Here is a 10,822-nt window from a genome sequence, read left to right on the forward strand (position 1 = left end):
CACCGTGGGACACGTTCCCCGTTCCCGTGTCTACACCGTGGGACACGTTCCCTGTTCCTGTGTCTACACCGTGGGACACGTTCCCCGTTCCCGTGTCTACACCGTGGGACACGTTCCCCGTTCCCGTGTCTACACCGTGGGGCACGTTCCCCGTTCCTGTGTCTACACCGTGGGACACGTTCCCCGTTCCTGTGTCTACACCGTGGGACACGTTCCCCTTTCCTGTGTCTACACCGTGGGACACGTTCCCCGTTCCTGTGTCTACACCGTGGGACACGTTCCCCGTTCCTGTGTCTACACCGTGGGACACGTTCCCCGTTCCTGTGTCTACACCGTGGGACACGTTCGCCGTTCCTGTGTCTACACCGTGGGACACGTTCGCCGTTCCCGTGTCTACACCGTGGGACACGTTCCCCGTTCCTGTGTCTACACCGTGGGACACGTTCCCCGTTCCCGCGTATACACCGTGGGACACGTTCCCCGTTCCCGTGTCTACACCGTGGGACACGTTCCCCGTTCCCGTGTCTACACCGTGGGACACGTTCCCCGTTCCCGTGTCTACACCGTGGGACACGTTCCCCGTTCCCGTGTCTACAGCGTGGGACACGTTCCCCGTTCCCGTGTCTACACCGTGGGACACGTTCCCCGTTCCCGTGTCTACACCGTGGGGCACGTTCCCCGTTCCCGTGTCTACACCGTGGGACACGTTCCCCGTTCCCGTGTCTACACCGTGGGACACGTTCCCCGTTCCCGTGTCGACACCGTGGGACACGTTCCCCGTTCCTGTGTCTACACCGTGGAACACGTTCCCCGTTCCTGTGTCTACAGCGTGGGACACGTTCCCCGTTCCCGTGTCTACACCGTGGGACACGTTCCCCGTTCCCGTGTCTACACCGTGGGACACGTTCCCCGTTCCTGTGTCTACACCGTGGGGAACGTTCCCCGTTCCTGTGTCTACAGCGTGGGACACGTTCCCCGTTCCCGTGTCTACACCGTGGGACACGTTCCCCGTTCCCGTGTCTACACCGTGGGGCACGTTCCCCGTTCCCGTGTCTACACCGTGGGACACTTTCCCCGTTCCCGTGTCTACACCGTGGGACACGTTCCCCGTTCCTATGTCTACACCGTGGGACACGTTCCCCGTTCCCGTGTCTACACCGTGGGACACGTTCCCTGTTCCTGTGTCTACACCGTGGGACACGTTCCCCGTTCCCGTGTCTACACCGTGGGACACGTTCCCCGTTCCCGTGTCTACACCGTGGGGCACGTTCCCCGTTCCTGTGTCTACACCGTGGGACACGTTCCCCGTTCCTGTGTCTACACCGTGGGACACGTTCCCCTTTCCTGTGTCTACACCGTGGGACACGTTCCCCGTTCCTGTGTCTACACCGTGGGACACGTTCCCCGTTCCTGTGTCTACACCGTGGGACACGTTCCCCGTTCCTGTGTCTACACCGTGGGACACGTTCGCCGTTCCTGTGTCTACACCGTGGGACACGTTCGCCGTTCCCGTGTCTACACCGTGGGACACGTTCCCCGTTCCCGTGTCTACACCGTGGGACACGTTCCCCGTTCCCGCGTATACACCGTGGGACACGTTCCCCGTTCCCGTGTCTACACCGTGGGACACGTTCCCCGTTCCCGTGTCTACACCGTGGGACACGTTCCCCGTTCCCGTGTCTACACCGTGGGACACGTTCCCCGTTCCCGTGTCTACAGCGTGGGACACGTTCCCCGTTCCCGTGTCTACACCGTGGGACACGTTCCCCGTTCCTGTGTCTACACCGTGGGACACGTTCCCCGTTCCTGTGTCTACACCGTGGGACACGTTCCCCGTTCCTGTGTCTACACCGTGGGACACGTTCCCCGTTCCTGTGTCTACACCGTGGGGCACGTTCCCCGTTCCTGTGTCTACACCGTGGGGCACGTTCCCCGTTCCCGTGTCTACACCGTGGGACACGTTCCCCGTTCCCGTGTCTACACCGTGGGGCACGTTCCCCGTTCCCGTGTCTACACCGTGGGACACGTTCCCCGTTCCCGTGTCTACACCGTGGGACACGTTCCCCGTTCCCGTGTCTACCCCGTGGGACACGTTCCCCGTTCCTGTGTCTACACCGTGGGACACGTTCCCCGTTCCCGTGTCTACACCGTGGGACACGTTCCCCGTTCCTGTGTCTACACCGTGGGACACGTTCCCCGTTCCCGTGTCTACACCGTGGGACACGTTCCCCGTTCCTGTGTCTACACCGTGGGGTACGTTCCCCGTTCCCGTGTCTACACCGTGGGACACGTTCCCCGTTCCTGTGTCTACACCGTGGGACACGTTCCCCGTTCCTGTGTCTACACCGTGGGACACGTTCCCCGTTCCCGTGTCTACACCGTGGGGCACGTTCCCCGTTCCCGTGTCTACACCGTGGGACACGTTCCCCGTTCCCGTGTCTACACCGTGGGACACGTTCCCCGTTCCCGTGTCGACACCGTGGGACACGTTCCCCGTTCCTGTGTCTACACCGTGGAACACGTTCCCCGTTCCTGTGTCTACAGCGTGGGACACGTTCCCCGTTCCCGTGTCTACACCGTGGGACACGTTCCCCGTTCCTGTGTCTACACCGTGGGACACGTTCCCCGTTCCTGTGTCTACACCGTGGGGAACGTTCCCCGTTCCTGTGTCTACAGCGTGGGACACGTTCCCCGTTCCCGTGTCTACACCGTGGGACACGTTCCCCGTTCCCGTGTCTACACCGTGGGGCACGTTCCCCCTTCCCGTGTCTACACCGTGGGACACTTTCCCCGTTCCCGTGTCTACACCGTGGGACACGTTCCCCGTTCCTATGTCTACACCGTGGGACACGTTCCCCGTTCCCGTGTCTACACCGTGGGACACGTTCCCTGTTCCTGTGTCTACACCGTGGGACACGTTCCCCGTTCCCGTGTCTACACCGTGGGACACGTTCCCCGTTCCCGTGTCTACACCGTGGGGCACGTTCCCCGTTCCTGTGTCTACACCGTGGGACACGTTCCCCGTTCCTGTGTCTACACCGTGGGACACGTTCCCCTTTCCTGTGTCTACACCGTGGGACACGTTCCCCGTTCCTGTGTCTACACCGTGGGACACGTTCCCCGTTCCTGTGTCTACACCGTGGGACACGTTCCCCGTTCCTGTGTCTTCACCGTTGGACACGTTCCCCGTTCCTGTTTCTACACCGTGGGACACGTTCCCCGTTCCCGTGTCTACACCGTGGGACACGTTCCCCGTTCCTGTGTCTACACCGTGGGACACGTTCCCCGTTCCTGTGTCTACACCGTGGGACACGTTCCCCGTTCCTGTGTCTACACCGTGGGGCACGTTCCCCGTTCCTGTGTCTACACCGTGGGGCATGTTCCCCGTTCCCGTGTCTACACCGTGGGACACGTTCACCGTTCCTGTGTCTACAGCGTGGGACACGTTCCCCGTTCCTGTGTCTACACCGTGGGACACGTTCCCCGTTCCCGTGTCTACACCGTGGGGCACGTTCCCCGTTCCCGTGTCTACACCGTGGGGCACGTTCCCCGTTCCTGTGTCTACACCGTGGGACACGTTCCCCGTTCCCGTGTCTACACCGTGGGACACGTTCCCCGTTCCCGTGTCTACACCGTGGGACACGTTCCCCGTTCCCGTGTCTACACCGTGGGACACGTTCCCCGTTCCCGTGTCTACACCGTGGGACACGTTCCCCGTTCCCGTGTCTACACCGTGGGACACGTTCCCCGTTCCCGTGTCTACACCGTGGGACACGTTCCCCGTTCCCGTGTCTACACCGTGGGACACGTTCCCCGTTCCTGTGTCTACACCGTGGGACACGTTCCCCGTTCCTGTGTCTACACCGTGGGACACGTTCCCCGTTCCCGTGTCTGCACCGTGGGACACGTTCCCCGTTCCCGTGTCTACACCGTGGGACACGTTCCCCGTTCCTGTGTCTACACCGTGGGGCACGTTCCCCGTTCCCGTGTCTACACCGTGGGACACGTTCCCCGTTCCCGTGTCTACACCGTGGGACACGTTCCCCGTTCCCGTGTCTACACCGTGGGGCACGTTCCCCGTTCCCGTGTCTACACCGTGGGACACGTTCCCCGTTCCCGTGTCTACACCGTGGGACACGTTCCCCGTTCCTGTGTCTACACCGTGGGACACGTTCCCCGTTCCCGTGTCTACACCGTGGGACACGTTCCCCGTTCCCGTGTCTACACCGTGGGACACGTTCCCCGTTCCCGTGTCTACACCGTGGGACACGTTCCCCGTTCCTGTGTCTACACCGTGGGACACGTTCCCCGTTCCCGTGTCTACACCGTGGGACACGTTCCCCGTTCCCGTGTCTACACCTAGGGACACGTTCCCCGTTCCTGTGTCTACACCGTGGGACACGTTCCCCGTTCCTGTGTCTACACCGTGGGACACGTTCCCCGTTCCCGTGTCTACACCTAGGGACACGTTCCCCGTTCCTGTGTCTACACCGTGGGACACGTTCCCCGTTCCTGTGTCTACACCGTGGGACACGTTCCCCGTTCCCGTGTCTACACCGTGGGGCACGTTCCCCGTTCCCGTGTCTACACCGTGGGGCACGTTCCCCGTTCCTGTGTCTACACCGTGGGACACGTTCCCCGTTCCTGTGTCTACACCGTGGGACACGTTCCCCGTTCCTGTGTCTACACCGTGGGACACGTTCCCCGTTCCTGTGTCTACACCGTGGGACACGTTCCCCGTTCCTGTGTCTACACCGTGGGACACGTTCCCCGTTCCTGTGTCTACAGCGTGGGACACGTTCCCCGTTCCCGTGTCTACACCGTGGGGCACGTTCCCCGTTCCTGTGTCTACACCGTGGGACACGTTCCCCGTTCCTGTGTCTACACCGTGGGACACGTTCCCCGTTCCCGTGTCTACACCGTGGGACACGTTCCCCGTTCCTGTGTCTACACCGTGGGACACGTTCCCCGTTCCTGTGTCTACACCGTGGGACACGTTCCCCGTTCCTGTGTCTACACCGTGGGACACGTTCCCCGTTCCTGTGTCTACACCGTGGGACACGTTCCCCGTTCCTGTGTCTACACCGTGGGACACGTTCCCCGTTCCTGTGTCTACACCGTGGGACACGTTCCCCGTTCCCGTGTCTACACCGTGGGACACGTTCACCGTTCCCGTGTCTACACCGTGGGACACGTTCCCCGTTCCCGTGTCTACACCGTGGGACACGTTCCCCGTTCCCGTGTCTACACCGTGGGGCACGTTCCCCGTTCCCGTGTCTACACCGTGGGACACGTTCCCCGTTCCCGTGTCTACACCGTGGGACACGTTCCCCGTTCCCGTGTCTACACCGTGGGACACGTTCCCCGTTCCTGTGTCTACACCGTGGGACACGTTCCCCGTTCCCGTGTCTACACCGTGGGACACGTTCCCCGTTCCTGTGTCTACACCGTGGGACACGTTCCCCGTTCCTGTGTCTACACCGTGGGGCACGTTCCCCGTTCCCGTGTCTACACCGTGGGACACGTTCCCCGTTCCCGTGTCTACACCGTGGGGCACGTTCCCCGTTCCCGTGTCTACACCGTGGGACACGTTCCCCGTTCCCGTGTCTACAGCGTGGGGCACGTTCCCCGTTCCAGTGTCTACAGCGTGGGGCACGTTCCCCGTTCCTGTGTCTACACCGTGGGGCACGTTCCCCGTTCCCGTGTCTACACCGTGGGGCACGTTCCCCGTTCCCGTGTCTACACCGTGGGACACGTTCCCCGTTCCCGTGTCTACACCGTGGGACACGTTCCCCGTTCCTGTGTCTACACCGTGGGGCACGTTCCCCGTTCCCGTGTCTACACCGTGGGACACGTTCCCCGTTCCTGTGTCTACACCGTGGGACACGTTCCCCGTTCCCGTGTCTACACCGTGGGGCACCTTCCCCGTTCCCGTGTCTACACCGTGGGACACGTTCCCCGTTCCCGTGTCTACACCGTGGGACACGTTCCCCGTTCCTGTGTCTACACCGTGGGACACGTTCCCCGTTCCTGTGTCTACACCGTGGGGCACGTTCCCCGTTCCCGTGTCTACACCGTGGGACACGTTCCCCGTTCCCGTGTCTACACCGTGGGACACGTTCCCCGTTCCCGTGTCTACACCGTGGGACACGTTCCCCGTTCCTGTGTCTACACCGTGGGTCACGTTCCCCGTTCCTGTGTCTACACCGTGGGACACATTCCCCGTTCCTGTGTCTACACCGTGGGACACGTTCCCCGTTCCCGTGTCTACACCGTGGGACACGTTCCCCGTTCCTGTGTCTACACCGTGGGACACGTTCCCCGTTCCCGTGTCTACACCGTGGGACACGTTCCCCGTTCCCGTGTCTACACCGTGGGACACGTTCCCCGTTCCTGTGTATACACCGTGGGACACGTTCCCCGTTCCCGTGTCTACACCGTGGGACACGTTCCCCGTTCCTGTGTCGACAGCGTGGGGCACGTTCCCCGTTCCCGTGTCTACACCGTGGGACACGTTCCCCGTTCCTGTGTCTACACCGTGGGACACGTTCCCCGTTCCTGTGTCTACACCGTGGGACACGTTCCCCGTTCCCGTGTCTACACCGTGGGACACGTTCCACGTTCCTGTGTCTACACCGTGGGGCACGTTCCCCGTTCCTGTGTCTACACCGTGGGACACGTTCCCCGTTCCCGTGTCTACACCGTGGGACACGTTCCCCGTTCCTGTGTCTACACCGTGGGGCATGTTCCCCGTTCCCGTGTCTACACCGTGGGACACGTTCCCCGTTCCCGTGTCTACACCGTGGGATACGTTCCCCGTTCCTGTGTCTACACCGTGGGACACGTTCCCCGTTCCTGTGTCTACACCGTGGGACACGTTCCCCGTTCCTGTGTCTACACCGTGGGACACGTTCCCCGTTCCTGTGTCTACACCGTGGGACACGTTCCCCGTTCCCGTGTCTACACCGTGGGACACGTTCCCCGTTCCTGTGTGTACACCGTGGGGCATGTTCCCCGTTCCCGTGTCTACACCGTGGGACACGTTCCCCGTTCCCGTGTCTACACCGTGGGGCACGTTCCCCGTTCCCGTGTCTACACCGTGGGACACGTTCCCCGTTGCTGTGTCTACACCGTGGGACACGTTCCCCGTTCCCGTGTCGACACCGTGGGACACGTTCCCCGTTCCTGTGTCTACACCGTGGGACACGTTCCCCGTTCCTGTGTCTACACCGTGGGACACGTACCCCGTTCCTGTGTCTACACCGTGGGACACGTTCCCCGTTCCCGTGTCTACACCGTGGGACACGTTCCCCGTTCCTGTGTCTACACCGTGGGACACGTTCCCCGTTCCCGTGTCTACACCGTGGGACACGTTCCCCGTTCCCGTGTCTACACCGTGGGACACGTTTCCCGTTCCTGTGTCTACACCGTGGGACACGTTCCCCGTTCCTGTGTCTACACCGTGGGACACGTTCCCCGTTCCTGTGTCTACACCGTGGGACACGTTCCCCGTTCCCGTGTCTACACCGTGGGACACGTTCCCCGTTCCCGTGTCTACACCGTGGGACACGTTCCCCGTTCCTGTGTCTACACCGTGGGACACGTTCCCCGTTCCTGTGTCTACACCGTGGGACACGTTCCCCGTTCCTGTGTCTACACCGTGGGACACGTTCCCCGTTCCCGTGTCTACACCATGGGACACGTTCCCCGTTCCCGTGTCTACACCGTGGGACACGTTCCCCGTTCCTGTGTCTACACCGTGGGGAACGTTCCCCGTTCCTGTGTCTACACCGTGGGACACGTTCCCCGTTCCCGTGTCTACACCGTGGGACACGTTCCCCGTTCCTGTGTCTACACCGTGGGGCATGTTCCCCGTTCCCGTGTCTACACCGTGGGACACGTTCCCCGTTCCCGTGTCTACACCGTGGGATACGTTCCCCGTTCCTGTGTCTACACCGTGGGACACGTTCCCCGTTCCTGTGTCTACACCGTGGGACACGTTCCCCGTTCCTGTGTCTACACCGTGGGACACGTTCCCCGTTCCTGTGTCTACACCGTGGGACACGTTCCCCGTTCCTGTGTCTACACCGTGGGACACGTTCCCCGTTCCCGTGTCTACACCGTGGGACACGTTCCCCGTTCCTGTGTGTACACCGTGGGGCATGTTCCCCGTTCCCGTGTCTACACCGTGGGACACGTTCCCCGTTCCCGTGTCTACACCGTGGGGCACGTTCCCCGTTCCCGTGTCTACACCGTGGGACACGTTCCCCGTTCCTGTGTCTACACCGTGGGACACGTTCCCCGTTCCCGTGTCGACACCGTGGGACACGTTCCCCGTTCCTGTGTCTACACCGTGGGACACGTTCCCCGTTCCTGTGTCTACACCGTGGGACACGTACCCCGTTCCTGTGTCTACACCGTGGGACACGTTCCCCGTTCCCGTGTCTACACCGTGGGACACGTTCCCCGTTCCTGTGTCTACACCGTGGGACACGTTCCCCGTTCCCGTGTCTACACCGTGGGACACGTTCCCCGTTCCCGTGTCTACACCGTGGGACACGTTCCCCGTTCCTGTGTCTACACCGTGGGACACGTTCCCCGTTCCTGTGTCTACACCGTGGGACACGTTCCCCGTTCCTGTGTCTACACCGTGGGACACGTTCCCCGTTCCCGTGTCTACACCGTGGGACACGTTCCCCGTTCCCGTGTCTACACCGTGGGACACGTTCCCCGTTCCCGTGTCTACACCGTGGGATACGTTCCCCGTTCCTGTGTCTACACCGTGGGACACGTTCCCCGTTCCTGTGTCTACACCGTGGGACACGTTCCCCGTTCCTGTGTCTACACCGTGGGACACGTTCCCCGTTCCTGTGTCTACACCGTGGGACACGTTCCCCGTTCCCGTGTCTACACCGTGGGACACGTTCCCCGTTCCTGTGTGTACACCGTGGGGCATGTTCCCCGTTCCCGTGTCTACACCGTGGGACACGTTCCCCGTTCCCGTGTCTACACCGTGGGGCACGTTCCCCGTTCCCGTGTCTACACCGTGGGACACGTTCCCCGTTCCTGTGTCTACACCGTGGGACACGTTCCCCGTTCCCGTGTCGACACCGTGGGACACGTTCCCCGTTCCTGTGTCTACACCGTGGGACACGTTCCCCGTTCCTGTGTCTACACCGTGGGACACGTACCCCGTTCCTGTGTCTACACCGTGGGACACGTTCCCCGTTCCCGTGTCTACACCGTGGGACACGTTCCCCGTTCCTGTGTCTACACCGTGGGACACGTTCCCCGTTCCCGTGTCTACACCGTGGGACACGTTCCCCGTTCCCGTGTCTACACCGTGGGACACGTTTCCCGTTCCTGTGTCTACACCGTGGGACACGTTCCCCGTTCCTGTGTCTACACCGTGGGACACGTTCCCCGTTCCTGTGTCTACACCGTGGGACACGTTCCCCGTTCCCGTGTCTACACCGTGGGACACGTTCCCCGTTCCCGTGTCTACACCGTGGGACACGTTCCCCGTTCCTGTGTCTACACCGTGGGACACGTTCCCCGTTCCTGTGTCTACACCGTGGGACACGTTCCCCGTTCCCGTGTCTACACCGTGGGACACGTTCCCCGTTCCCGTGTCTACACCGTGGGACACGTTCCCCGTTCCCGTGTCTACACCGTGGGACACGTTCCCCGTTCCTGTGTCTACACCGTGGGACACGTTCCCCGTTCCTGTGTCTACACCGTGGGACACGTTCCCCGTTCCCGTGTCTACACCATGGGACACGTTCCCCGTTCCCGTGTCTACACCGTGGGACACGTTCCCCGTTCCTGTGTCTACACCGTGGGGAACGTTCCCCGTTCCTGTGTCTACACCGTGGGACACGTTCCCCGTTCCCGTGTCTACACCGTGGGACACGTTCCCCGTTCCTGTGTCTACACCGTGGGGCATGTTCCCCGTTCCCGTGTCTACACCGTGGGACACGTTCCCCGTTCCCGTGTCTACACCGTGGGATACGTTCCCCGTTCCTGTGTCTACACCGTGGGACACGTTCCCCGTTCCTGTGTCTACACCGTGGGACACGTTCCCCGTTCCTGTGTCTACACCGTGGGACACGTTCCCCGTTCCTGTGTCTACACCGTGGGACACGTTCCCCGTTCCTGTGTCTACACCGTGGGACACGTTCCCCGTTCCCGTGTCTACACCGTGGGACACGTTCCCCGTTCCTGTGTGTACACCGTGGGGCATGTTCCCCGTTCCCGTGTCTACACCGTGGGACACGTTCCCCGTTCCCGTGTCTACACCGTGGGGCACGTTCCCCGTTCCCGTGTCTACACCGTGGGACACGTTCCCCGTTCCTGTGTCTACACCGTGGGACACGTTCCCCGTTCCCGTGTCGACACCGTGGGACACGTTCCCCGTTCCTGTGTCTACACCGTGGGACACGTTCCCCGTTCCTGTGTCTACACCGTGGGACACGTACCCCGTTCCTGTGTCTACACCGTGGGACACGTTCCCCGTTCCCGTGTCTACACCGTGGGACACGTTCCCCGTTCCTGTGTCTACACCGTGGGACACGTTCCCCGTTCCCGTGTCTACACCGTGGGACACGTTCCCCGTTCCCGTGTCTACACCGTGGGACACGTTCCCCGTTCCTGTGTCTACACCGTGGGACACGTTCCCCGTTCCTGTGTCTACACCGTGGGACACGTTCCCCGTTCCTGTGTCTACACCGTGGGACACGTTCCCCGTTCCCGTGTCTACACCGTGGGACACGTTCCCCGTTCCCGTGTCTACACCGTGGGACACGTTCCCCGTTCCTGTGTC

The sequence above is a fragment of the Chiloscyllium plagiosum genome, unplaced genomic scaffold (assembly GCF_037043375.1).
Source record: "Chiloscyllium plagiosum isolate Xiang-an unplaced genomic scaffold, Cpla_swu_hap1 HiC_scaffold_51, whole genome shotgun sequence".
In the NCBI taxonomy this organism is placed as follows: domain Eukaryota; kingdom Metazoa; phylum Chordata; class Chondrichthyes; order Orectolobiformes; family Hemiscylliidae; genus Chiloscyllium; species Chiloscyllium plagiosum.